The sequence below is a fragment of the Balaenoptera physalus genome, assembly GCF_965194825.1.
Source record: "Balaenoptera physalus genome assembly, chromosome: X".
NCBI lineage: Eukaryota > Metazoa > Chordata > Mammalia > Artiodactyla > Balaenopteridae > Balaenoptera > Balaenoptera physalus.
Window position 1 is genome coordinate 54,317,788 of NC_138903.1, and position 13,783 is coordinate 54,331,570.

Here is a 13,783-nt window from a genome sequence, read left to right on the forward strand (position 1 = left end):
GCCCAAATGAGCTCCCCCAGGGAGAAGGCAGACAATGTAGATACCCCAATCCACGCCAAAGTAAGTACCCGTCGGGCCCAGCCTAGCGCGCTGGCTTCGTCCCTAGAGGACAGGGAGAGGCAGGAGATGCGCAGGGGAGGGGAGGGGCGGGGCGGCAGCCGAGCCGCTGGGGTGAGCAATACCCGCGTAACACAGCTGTTCCAGCTAATATGCTACAACAAAGCTGTAAAGCTCCTGGCCTACAAATGCACCGCTGGGAGTGCTGGTTGGCTGCTCCCCTCCCGAGACCGCAGGGCAGCACGTGTGGGGCCCCATCCCCGCCTCCCCCGAGAGCCCCAAGGCATGGCCCAGGATAGCCCGCCGGCCTGCCCACCTCTTCTCCGCCTCTAGCAGCGGTCGCTCGCGCCCAGGGGACACTGCTCTGGCCCTCACCGGACAGTCCTCAAAGAGGGTTCCAAAGGGGAGCGCAGAGCGGTCCTGATGCCGACCGGCCCAGCCCTTAAAGCTCCTCTCCAGGCGGCCAGAGCGGAGCACGCGAGACTGCACCGGACGGCGGGCAGGCGGAGGCTCCTGGCCGCGCGCAGTGCTTACCCGGCCCGGTCCGGTTTCCAGCCCGCTTATTGTCTTTTGCGCCTCCCTGGCCGGGGCTGGAACCTTGGCTGCCACGGCTGAGACAGTCGCCACCGCCACCCCTGCCACCGCCGCGGCTCCAGTCACCTCCTGCACCGGCTCCCCTACCCCAAGCTCTGGGCAGCTCCCCCATACCCTTCCCCCCGGACTCCACGGCCACAGGGTGGGGCATCGGCGCCCTGATTGGCAGGCGTATGGCCCAATCGCCACGGTGAGAAGGCGTTTCCCGACTCGCCCACTGTTTTCCTTGGTGCGTTTCTCTTTAAATGCAAATAAGCGCGGGCGTGGTGTTGGCAGGGGACGTAGAGGCTGCAGAACCCCTCGCTGGGACTCCCCACTCCCCCCGCCCCACGCCAGGCTGGTCGCTGCTTGGCGACACCGCAAGCTCGAGGGGCTGGTCCCGCCCGGATGGGGCTCGCTGGAGCCTTGGAGCTCGGTTTCCATTTTGCATGCGTTCCCATTTCCGTGGCCGCGGTGCAATCGCGCTGCGGCGCCCTGGCCGCCACCCCGCAGTTTATTCCAGAGCGAGAGGCCGGCGGGGAGAGGCGGGGGCGGAGAGGTTGGGGACTACAAAGCCCCTTGGCACCTTGCTGGGCCCATCCTTAGGCATAGAAACAGGGCCCCGGGGCACGCGCCCCTGGGCCCCGCCGAAGGACTCACCTGCCAGGAAAACGAATTGCAGCGCCCGCGTCCCAGCTTCCTCCGCCTCTTCGGCACACTGGAGCCTTAAGAGACCATAGAGTCCAGCTTCCACCAGTTACTGAAGGGCCTGCTGCTGCCCAGAGAAGAGAAAGTGCTTCCCCAAGGTCACCTACCCTGCCAGCGACTGGGGCCGATTTGGAGCTCAGAGCCCAGGCTCCCAGGCCAGGGCTGCTTTCACTTTTCTCTGTAAAGACCTGTTTTCGTGATTGACCCTCACCCAAATTTCCCAACTTTTACGGAATTTGAGGGGATCCCCAAGGTCTCTAGTGACCTCCTCAACCTTTTAATGGTGAGCTAGGCTTTGTGCAGTTTCCTGCCCCTGAAAAATATGGATATTGAGAGAAAAATCTTGTCTGGGCCCCAGACTGGAGGTCAAAGTTGAAGATGGAGTGAGGATGCCTGTACTAGCCTTGCCGCTGATGTGTCTGAGATGTGGCAGGGGGCCAGCCTGAACTTCGGTGGTCTCTAAATAGCCTGAGGGCATTAAGTGGCATTGGTGGCTGCCAGGGCCAGGTGAGCAGAGGAAACAAAGAATCCAGTTCTACCACTAGCTCAAGAATATCCAGAAGGCCCAGCCCTAAAACTCTGTGAAAGTCTAAAAAGCAGGGGGGGGGTGGGGGTGGAGGTGGTAAAGTTGAGGAGAGGGGAGGGGTTAGAGAACAATGCCTGCCATTTTTGCATTGCAGGAGGAGTGTTCTCTGCTGCTCTATTAGGTCCTGTCTGCCTTGAAAAGATCCAGCTGCTAAACTAGTAAGAGGAGGACTGCTGCCCCTGCATGTGTGGGGCACAGGAAGTGACATGGCTGCTAGAGCTGGGATCTGGCTCCAACTCTGCCTCAGAGTTGCTGTATGACCTTGGCCAGTCCATTTTCTTCTCTGGGCCAGTCCATTACCCCATCTCCACAAGGAGGGGGTAAGACTGTTCAAGTTCATTGATGTCTTCCAACTCTGACAGTTCAACTCAATTCTTTTTATAATATTACGTGACTTTCCATGACATTCTATACATGGCCAACAAAAATCAGTATTTGAACATCAGACCTCCTCTCCTAGTCCTAGGTCCAAATAAATGTCAGGGAGGAGGGTGCTGTGGCTAACTCATTGTGCAACTTTGTTGGGCAAGTGCCTTCTTCTCCCTAGCCTCAGTTTCCCCATCAGGATGGCTGGACTATAATGTTTCCCTGGTGCTGTGCTTTCCTGCTTTTCAAAGTCCTGATTCTCATTTATTGGACCTGATTTGGAGGTGTCTTTTTTTCCCCAGCACCTCCTTCATAGGCTTTCTCACTGCCTTGTGCCTCTGGTTGCCTGCCATCTGTTCCCTTTTCACCCGGAAACTTGATTCACTGGAGTAGACCAAAGATTACAATTTGGAGAAGAGAGTTTCCAAATCTGGAGCCCAGGGAAACACAGGGCCAGGACAGTCTCAGCTGTGGGAACAGGGAGAAGAGACGTCCAAAGTAGTCAAGTGGTGGGCTTGAAATAACCCTGAGGTGAGGGGGCACTGTTGCATGGCTCGTGTCACAGGAGCTAGTCCTCCATATCCTCTACCCAGCTACCAAACATTCTGCCACACCAGTCAGATTTGGGACTGATAGATATTTGACATTGGGCTGGGCCCAAAATAAATAGGGATTGATGAAAATGAAAGTAGTCTTTGACATGCTAAAGAGGTCTCAGCTGGGTGCCCTTCTTGGTCCTGATATTTCCAAGTCTCAGGTAGAGATTGTGTATGTACACATTAAGGTAGAAGGGATGTTGGGGGGGGGGTGTGTCACACAGCTCCTTGTTTGTATGGCCCACTCCTCCCCAGGGACAACATATGGCAAGACCAAGTATGGGCATAAACTTTTACCTCAAACTGCCTTCTTGAAGAGGGTGCCCTCCAGGCCCCCATTACACATGCTGAGTGATGCATGATCAACTTGTTTGGTCACTACAGGGGCTGGTGGTGGGGAGCAAGAATACTTTCTTGTCTTAAGTTTCTTCACCTCCAAAGTGGAGATAATCACTCTGCTGCTCAATACCTTGTTTCTGTGGTGAAAAGCCCATGAGAACACATGTGCAGGCTGTGTGGAGGCAACTCTATAAACTCAGGTAGACAGACTGATTCACATGACTATACTGCTCATTTCTTTCTTCACCAAATGTTCCATGGGCACCTCCTCTATGCCAGGCCTGGTGATAGGCATTGGGAGGAGTGGGTATAGTGGTAACATTCTGGGAGAAAGGGGACTCTGGCGATGGAGTTCTGAGAGGAGCTGAAAGCTAGACTAGAGGTCTGGCAAAGGTGATCTGGAGCATTGCAGATGAAGAGGTTCCTTCCCTCCAGGGTAGGGAAGGGCATCAGAGAAAAGTTCCATGGAGGATGGCCTTGAGGATTATGTCAAGTCAGAAAAGTAGGGAAAGGGTTCCTGCCCAATACAAAGCCCATCAGTCTGAGAGAGTATGGTGGGTTAAGCAAAAGCTAGGATTCTAGACATCTGGGGCTAAGTATTTGTATATAGAGAGAGGAAGAGCTGGAAACTGGGCTGGAAAGATAGGTCTGAGATGAAAGTGTAAAAGACCATGGCTGTCTGGCTAAATTGAGGCTCAGTTAGCTAAGTTTGTCCTTCCTATGGAAGCAAGCTAAATAGTGTAGTGGCTCTGCTACCAGACTGCCTGGGCTGGGATGCTGGCCATACCAGTTTGGAGCAGTGTGAACTGGGCAGGTTAATTCCCCTCTCTGAGTTTCAGTTTTCTCTTCTGAAAAAAAGTAATAATAAGAGTGCCCATGTCACAGAGTTGTGGTAAGAATTAAATGAGTATTACACATAAGTACTCAGCACAGAGCCTGATACATACAAAACTCTCAATAAATGTTAGCTGCTGCTACTGTATTATTATTGTTGGTCTACTTCTGATTCAGTGTACAGCTCTTCAAAGTTATAGAACTAATTTTGAAACCATTTTTTCATATAAACACACAAGAGCCTGTGACTCTTTATACAGAGCTTTTTTTTAAACTTGCTTATTTTATTGAAATGTACTTGATATACAATGTTGTGTTAGTTTCAGGTGTTCAGCAAAGTGATTCAGTTATACAACATATATAACTTTTTTTTTCCAGATTCTTTTCCCTTATAGGTTATTGCAAAATGCTGACTCTAGGTCCCTGTGCTATACAGTAGGTCCATGATGGTTATCTATTTTATATATAGTAGTTAATCCCAAACTCCTCATTTATCCCTCCCCCCAACTTTCTCCTTAGGTAACTATAAGTTTGTTTTCTATGTCTGTAGATCTGTTTCGGTTTTTTTTTTTTTTTCACACACACACTGTATTTTATTTTTACAAGAGATAAATAGACTGACACCAAGCATTGTACACGGATGACCACAACAAAAGCAACAATGATTGCAATTACCAAACATGAAACACACTCATACTATGTCATAATATTGACATTCAGTCCAGTAATCCTCCACTGTAACAGCTCCTTTACTTTGCAGTGAAAATTGATTTGTATATTCTTTGCCTCTGAGTCCTTGTGGGATTTTTTTTTTTTTAATTCACACAGAAAGTCACAAAAATTATACTCATCCTCATCAGTTCACTCAGTCCCATGTAATTAATTTTTTTTCATCTTGATCTTTTGTTAGCACTTTTATGAGTTCATCAGTTTTTCATTAGAGTTCTGAAAATGCTTATTCATTCAGTTCAGCAGTACAGTCAGTTACCAGAAACCTGTACTTGTCAGAGTCTTTTTCATGAATTTCTTGAAGATGAAAACCTTTTATAGGAACATATTTGCAAAAGCATCAGAGTACACCCAGAACTGTCTGTAAGTGACAAAAGACTTAAAAATGACCACGGTTAAAGATTTGATGAAAGTTCATAATAATGCAGTTGACAAGAAAATTAGTTATTTCTGAGATATACATTTTTTTTTTTAACATCTTTATTGAAGTATAATTGCCTTACAATGGTGTGTTAGCTTCTGCTTTATAACAAAGTGAATCAGTTATACATATACAATATGTTCCCATTTCTCTTCCCTCTTGCATCTCCCTCCCTCCCACCCTCCCCATCCCATCCCTCTAGATGGTCACAAAGCACCGAGCTGATCTCCCTGTGCTATGCGGCTGCTTCCCACTAGTTATCTATTTTACATTTGGTGGTGTATATATGTCCATGACACTCTCTTACCCTGTCACATCTCACCCCACCCCCTCCCCATATCCTCAAGTCCATTCTCTAGTAGGTCTGTGTCTTTATTCCCGTCTTGCCACTAGGTTCTTCATGGCCTCTTTTTTTTTTTTCCCCTTAGATTCCGTATATATGTGTTAGCATACTGTATTTGTTTTTCTCTTTCTGACTTACTTCACTCTGTATGACAGATTCTAACTCCATCCACCTCATTACAAATACCTCCATTTCATTTCTTTTTATGGCTGAGTAATATTCCATTGTATATATGTGCCACATCTTCTTTATCCATTCATCTGTCGATGGACATTTAGATTGCTTCCATGTCCTGGCTATTGTAAATAGAGCTGCAATGAACATTTTGGTACATGACTCTTTTTGACCTATGGTTTTCTCAGGGTATATGCCCAGTAGTGGGATTGCTGGGTCGTATGGTAGTTCTATTTGTAGTTTTTTAAGGAACCTCCATACTGTTCTCCATAGTGGCTGTATCAATTTACATTCCCACCAACAGTGCAAGAGTGTTCCCTTTCCTCCACACCCTCTCCAGCATTTATTGTTTCTAGATTTTTTGATGATGGCCATTCTGACCGGTGTGACATGATATCTCATTGTAGTTTTGATTTGCATTTCTCTAATGATTAATGATGTTGAGCATTCTTTCATGTGTCTGTAGGCCATCTGTATATCTTCTTTGGAGAAATGTCTATTTAGGTCTTCGGCCCATTTTTGGATTGGGTTATTCGTTTTTTTGTTATTGAGCTGCATGAGCTGCTTGTAAATCTTGGAGATTAATCCTTTGTCAGTTGCTTCATTTGCAAATATTTTCTCCCATTCTGATGGTTGTCTTTTGGTCTTGTTTATGGTTTCCTTTGCTGTGCAAAAGCTTTTAAGTTTCATTAGGTCCCATTTGTTTATTTGTGTTCTTATTTCCATTTCTCTGGGAGCTGGGTCAAAAAGAATCTTGCTGTGATGTATGTCATAGAGTGTTCTGCCTATGTTTTCCTCTAAGAGTTTGATAGTGTCTGCCCTTACACTTAGGTCTTTAATCCATTTTGAGTTTATTTTTGTGCATGGTGTCAGGGAGTGTTCTATTTTCATACTTTTACATGTACCTGTCCAATTTTCCCAGCACCACTTATTGAAGAGGCTGTCTTTTCTCCACTGTATATGCTTGCCTCCTTTATCAAAAATAAGGTGCCCATATGTGTGTGGGTTTATCTCTGGGCTTTCTATCCTGTTCCATTGATCTATGTTTCTGTTTTTGTGCCAGTACCAAACTGTCTTGATTACTGAAGCTTTGTAATATAGTCTGAAGTCAGGGAGCCTGATTCCCCCAGCTCCATTTTTCGTTCTCAAGATTGCTTTGGCTATTCGGGGTCTTTTGTGTTTCCATACAAATTGTGAAATTTTTTGTTCTAGTTCTGTGAAAAATGCCAGTGGTAGTTTGATAGGGATTGCATTGAATCTGTAGATTGCTTTGGGTAGTAGAGTCATTTTCACAATGTTGATTCTTCCAATCCAGGAACATGGTATATCTCTCCATCTATTTGTATCATCTTTAATTTCTTTCATCAGTGTCTTATAATTTTCTGCATACAGGTCTTTTGTCTCCTTAGGTAGGTTTATTCCTAGATATTTTATTCTATTTGTTGCAATGGTAAATGGGAGTGTTTTCTTAATTTCACTTTCAGATTTTTCGTCATTAGTGTATAGAAATGCAAGAGATTTCTGTGCATTAATTTTGTATCCTGCTACTTTACCAAATTCATTGATTAGCTCTAGGAGTTTTCTGGTAGCATCTTTAGGATTCTCTATGTATAGTATCATGTCATCTGCAAATAGTGACAGCTTTACTTCTTCTTTTCCGATTTGGATTCCTTTTATTTCTTTGTCTTCTCTGATTGCTGTGGCTAACACTTCCAAAACTATGTTGAATAATAGTGGTGAGAGTGGGCAACCTTGTCTTCTTCCTGATCTTAGTGGAAATGGTTTCAGTTTTTCACCATTGAGGACAATGTTGGCTGTGGGTTTGTCATATATGGCCTTTATTATGTTGAGGAAAGTTCCCTCTATGCCTACTTTCTGCAGGGCTTTTATCATAAATGGGTGTTGAATTTTGTCGAAAGCTTTCTCTGCATCTATTGAGATGATCATATGGTTTTTCTCCTTCAGTTTGTTAATATGATGTATCACATTGATTGATTTGCGTATATTGAAGAATCCTTGCATTCCTGGGATAAACCCCACTTGATCATGGTGTATGATCCTTTTAATGTGCTGTTGGATTCTGTTTGCTAGTATTTTGTTGAGGATTTTTGCATCTATGTTCATCAGTGATATTGGCCTGTAGTTTTCTTTCTTTGTGACATCTTTGTCTGGTTTTGGTATCAGGGTGATGGTGGCCTCGTAGAATGAGTTTGGGAGTGTTCCTCCCTCTGCAATATTTTGGAAGAGTTTGAGAAGGATAGGTGTTAGCTCTTCTCTAAATGTTTGATAGAATTCACCTGTGAAGCCATCTGGTCCTGGGCTTTTGTTTGTTGGAAGGTTTTTAATCACAGTTTCAATTTCAGTGCTTGTGATTGGTCTGTTCATATTTTCTATTTCTTCCTGGTTCAGTCTCGGCAGTTTGTGCCTTTCTAAGAATCTGTCCATTTCTTCCAGGTTGTCCCTTTTATTGGCATAGAGTTGCTTGTAGTAATCTCTCATGATCTTTTGTATTTCTGCAGTGTCAGTGGTTACTTCTCCTTTTTCATTTCTAATTCTATTGATCTGAGTCTTCTCCCTTTTTCTCTTGATGAGTCTGGCTAATGGTTTATCAATTTTGTTTATCTTCTCAAAGAACCAGCTTTTAGTTTCATTGATTTTTGCTATTGTTTCCTTCATTTCTTTTTCATTTATTTCTGACCTGATCTTTATAATTTCTTTCCTTCTGCGGGCTTTGGGGTTTTTTTGTTCTTCTTTCTCTAATTGCTTTAGGTGCAAGGTTAGGTTGTTTATTCGAGATGTTTCCTGTTTCTTGAGGTAGGCTTGTATTGCTATAAACTTCCCTCTTAGCACTGCTTTTGCTGCGTCCCATAGGTTTTGGGTCGTCGTATCTCCATTGTCATTTGTTTCTAGGTATTTTTTGATTTCCCCTTTGATTTCTTCAGTGATCACTTCGTTATTAAGTAATGTATTGTGTAGCCTCCATGTGTTTGTATTTTTTACAGGTCTTTTCCTGTAATTGATATCTAGTCTCATAGCGTTGTGGTCGGAAAAGATACTTGATACGATTTCAATTTTCTTAAATTTACCAAGGCTTGATTTGTGACCCAAGATATGATCTATCCTGGAGAATATTCCATGAGCACTTGAGAAAAATGTGTATTCTGTTGTTTTTGGATGGAATGTCCTATAAATATCAATTAAGTCTATCTTGTTTAATGTATCATTTAAAGCTTGTGTTTCCTTATTTATTTTCATTTTGGATGATCTGTCCATTGGTGAGAGTGGGGTGTTAAAGTCCCCTACTATGATTGTGTTGCTGTCGATTTCCCCTTTTATGGCTGTTAGTATTTGCCTTATGTATTGAGGTGCTCCTATGTTGGGTGCATAAATATTTACAATTGTTATACCTTCCTCTTGTATCGATCCCTTGATCATTATATAGTGTCCTTCTTTGTCTCTTGTAATAGTCTTTATTTTAAAGTCTATTTTGTCTGATATGAGAATTGCTACTCCAGCTTTCTTTTGATTTCCATTTGCATGGAATATCTTTTTCCATCCCCTCACTTTCAGTCTATATGTGTCTCTAGGTCTGAAGTGGGTCTCTTGTAGACAGCATATATATGGGTCTTGTTTTTGTATCCATTCAGCCAGCCTGTGTCTTTTGGTGGGAGCATTTAATCCATTTACATTCAAGGTAATTATCGATATGTATGTTCCTATTCCCATTTTCTTAAATGGTTTGGGTTTGTTATTGTAGGTGTTTTCCTTCTCTTGTGTTTCTTGCCTAGAGAAGTTCCTTTAGCATTTGTTGTAAAGCTGGTTTGGTGGTGCTGAACTCTCTCAGCTTTTGCTTGTCTGTAAAGGTTTTAATTTCTCCATCGAATCTGAATGAGATCCTTGCTGGGTAGTGTAATCTTGGTTGCAGGTTTTTCTCCTTCATCACTTTAAGTATATCCTGCCACTCCCTTCTGGCTTGCAGAGTTTCTGCTGAAAGATCAGATGTTAACCTTATGGGGATTCCCTTGTGTGTTATTTGTTTTTTTTCCCTTGCTGCCTTTAATATGTTTTCCTTATATTTAATTTTTGATAGTTTGATTAATATGTGTCTTGGTGTGTTTCTCCTTGGGTTTATCCTGTATGGGACTCTCTGTGCTTCCAGGACTTGATTAACTATTTCCTTTCCCATATTAGGGAAGTTTTCAACTATAATCTCTTCAAATATCTTCTCAGTCCCTTTCTTTTTCTCTTCTTCTTCTGGGACCCCTATAATTCGAATGTTGGCGCGTTTAATGTTGTCCCAGAGGTCTCTGAGACTGTCCTCAGTTCTTTTCATTCTTTTTTCTTTATCCTGCTCTGCAGTAGTTATTTCCACCATTTTATCTTCCAGGTCACTTATCCTTTCTTCTGCCTCAGTTATTCTGCTATTGATCCCATCTAGAGTATTTTTAATTTCATTTATTGTGGTTTTCATCATTGCTTGGTTCCTCTTTAGTTCTTCTACGTCCTTGTTAAATGTTTCTTGCATTTTGTCTATTCTATTTCCAAGATTTTGGATCATCCTTACTATCATTATTCTGAATTCTTTTTCAGGTAGACTACCTATTTCCTCTTCATTTGTTAAGTCTGGTATGTTCTGACCCTGCTCCTTCATCTGCTGTGTGTTTTTCTGTCGTCTCATTTTGCTTATCTTACTGTGTTTGGGGTCTCCTTTTCACAGGCTGCAGGTTCGTAGTTCCTGTTGTTTTTGGTATCTGTCCCCAGTGGCTAAGGTTGGTTCAGTGGGTTGTGTAGGCTTCCTGGTGGAGGGAACTAGTGCCTGAGCTCTGGTGGATGAGGTTGGCTCTTGTCTTTCTGGTGGGCACGTCCACGTCTGGTGGTGTATTTTGGGGTGTCTGTGGCCTTATTATGATTTTAGGCAGCCTCTCTGCTAATGGATGGGGCTGTGTTCCTGTCTTGCTAGTTGTTTGGCATATGGTGTCCAGCACTGTAGCTTGTTGGTCGTTGAGTGAAGCTGGGTCTTGATGTTGAGATGGAGATCTCTGAGAGATTTTTGCCGTTTGGTATTACGTGAAGCTGGGAGGTCTCTTGTGGACCAGTGTCCTGAAGTTGGCTCTCCCACTTCAGAGGCACGGCCCTGATGCCTGGCTGGAGTACCAAGAGCCTTTCGTCCACACGGCTCAGAGTAAAAGGGAGAAAAAATAGAAAGAAAGAAAGAAAGAAAGAAAGAGGCTATAATATAGTGAAGTAAAATAAAGCTATTGTAAAGCAAAGCTATACAGACAAAATCGCACCCAGAAGCATATACATATACACTCACAAATAAAGGAAAAGGGGAAAAATTAATATATCCTGCTCCCAAAGTCCACCTCCTGAATTTGGGATGATTCGTTGTCTATTCAGGTATTCACCAGATGCAGGCACATCAAGTTGTTTGTGGAGTTTTAATCCGCTGCTTCTAAGGCTGTTGGGAGAGATTTCCCCTTATCTTCCCTGTTCGCACAGTTCCTGGGGTTCAGCTTTGGATTTGGACCCGCCTCTGCGTGTAGGTCGCCTGAGGGCGTCTATTCCCCGCACAGACAGGACGGGGTTAAAGGAGCAGCTGCTTCGGGGGCTCTGGCTCCCTCAGGCCGCGGGGAGGGAGGTGTACAGAGGAGGCGGGGTGAGCCTGCGGCGGCCGAGGCCGGCGTGACGTTGCACCAGCCTGAGGCGGGCAGTGCGTTCTCCCGGGGAACTTGTCCCCGGATCACGGGACCCTGGCAGTGGCGGGCTGCACAGGCTCCCGGGAGGGGCGATGTGGAGAGTGACTTGTGCTCACACACAGGCTTTTTGGAGGCGGCAGCAGCAGCCCCAGCGTCTCACGCCCGTCTCTGGGGTCCGTGCTGATCGCCGCGGCTCGCGCCTTTCTCTGGAGTTCGTTTAGGCGGCACTCTGAATCCCCTCTCCTTGCGCGCCGCGAAACAAAGAGGCAAGAAAAAGTCTCTTGCCTCTTCGGCAGCTGCAGACTTTTTCCCGGACTCCCTCCCAGCCAGCTGTGGTGCGCTAACCCCTTCACGCTGTGTTCACGCCGCCAGCCCCAGTCCTCTCCCTGCGATCCAACCGAAACCGAAACCGGAGCCTCAGCTCCCAGCCCCGCCCGCTGAGCAGCCAAGCCTCTCGGGCTGGTGAGTGCTGCTCCGCGCCGAGCCTCTGTGCGGGAGTCTCTCCGTTTTTTTCCTCTGCGCCCCTGTTGCTGTGGGGTCTGCGGTGATCGCCGCGGCTCGCGCCCTTCTCTGGAGTTCGTTTAGGCGGCGCTCTGAATCCCCTCTCCTTGCGCGCCGCGAAACAAAGAGGCAAGAAAAAGTCCCTTGCCTCTTCGGCAGCTGCAGACTTTTTCCCGGTCTCCCTCCCAGCCAGCTGTTGTGCGCTAATCCCTTCAGGCTGTGTTCACGCCGCCAGCCTCAGTCCTCTCCCTGCGATCCGACCGAAGCCGAGCCTCAGCTCCCAGCCCCGCCCGCCCCGGCGGGGGAGCAGACAAGCCTCTCGGGCTGGAGAGTGCTGCTCGGCGCCGAGCCTCTGTGCGGGAATCTCTCCGTTTTTCCCTCTGCGCCCCTGTTGCTGTGGGATCCGCGCTGGTAGCTGCGGCTCGCGCCCGTCTCTGAAGTTCGTTTAGGCAGCGCTCTGAATCCCCTCTCCTCGCGCACCAGGAAACAAAGAGGGAAGAAAAAGTCTCTTGCCTCTTCGGCAGCTGCAGACTTTTTCCCGGACTCCCTCTCGGCTAGCTGTGGTGCACTAACGCCTTCAGGCTGTGTTCACACCGCCAACCCCAGTCCTCTCCCTGCGATCCGACCGAAGCCCGAGCCTCAGCTCCCAGCCCCGCCCGCCCCGGCAGGGGAGCAGACAAGCCTCTCGGGCTGGAGAGTGCTGCTCGGCGCCGAGCCTCCGTGCGGGAACCTCTCCGCTTTGCCCTCCGCACCCCTGTGGCTGCGCTCTCCTCCGTGGCTCCGAAGCTTCCCCCCTCTGCCACCCGCAGTCTCCGCCCGCGAAGGGGCTTCCTAGTGCGTGGAAATCTTTCCTCCTTCACGGCTCCCTCCCACTAGTGCAGGTGCCGTCCCTATTCTTTTGTCTCTGTTATTTCTTTTTTCTTTTGCCCTACCCAAGTACGGGGGGAGTTTCTTGCCTTTTTGGAGGTCTGACGTTTTCTGCCAGCGTTCAGTGGGTGTTCTGTAGGAGCAGTTCCACGTGTAGATGTATTTCTACTGTATCTGTGGGAAGGAAGGTGATCTCCGCGTCTTACTCTTCCGCCATCTTCCCGAGGACCCCCCTGAGATATACATTTTAAAGTAATAACTAGGATTATTACTTATAACATTATACCAGAACATATAAGATTTTTAGAAATTTCATGTAATGTCTGAAACATTTATATTAACATATTTCCATACATATTTCCATACAAATACAAATATAAGATTTTTAGAAATTTCATATAATGTCTGAAACATTTATATTAACATATTTCCATACATATTTCCATACAAATACAAATATAAGATTTTTAGAAATTTCATGTAATGTCTGAAACTTTTATATTAACATATTTCCATACAAATAACCCAATGAAAGTTTAGTATTAGTTGTTTTGTTTGTTTGTTGTTTTATACTGCAGGTTCTTATTAGGCATCAATTTTATACACATCAGTGTATACATGTCAATCCCAATCGCCCAATTCAGCACACCACCATCCCCACCCCACCGCAGTTTTCCCCCCTTGGTGTCCATATGTCCATTCTCTACATCTGTGTCTCAACTTCTGCCCTGCAAACCGGCTCATCTGTACCATTTTTCTAGGTTCCACATACATGCATTAATATACGATATTTGTTTTTCTCTTTCTGACTTACTTCACTCTGTATGACAGTCTCTAGATCCATCCACATCTCAACAAATGACTCAATTTCGTTCCTTTTTATGGCTGAGTAATATTCCATTGTATATATGTACCACATCTTCTTTATCCATTCGTCTGTTGATGGGCATTTAGGTTGCTTCCATGACCTGGCTATTGTAAATAGTGCTG

At 45.7% G+C, this 13,783-nt stretch overlaps 1 protein-coding gene across 5 annotated transcripts in view; it reads right to left on the reverse strand.

Annotated features, from left to right (window-relative positions):
* AMER1 (APC membrane recruitment protein 1) overlaps positions 1-13,783 on the reverse strand; it is a 52,007-nt gene that overhangs the window by 19,528 nt on the left and 18,696 nt on the right. For 2 of the 5 annotated variants that reach the window (XR_014258435.1, XM_082444922.1), the window contains exon 1: positions 592-778. The gene's annotated coding sequence lies outside the window, so the exon portion shown is untranslated. The other 3 variants (XM_082444923.1, XM_082444924.1, XM_082444926.1) reach the window with 3 other exon arrangements.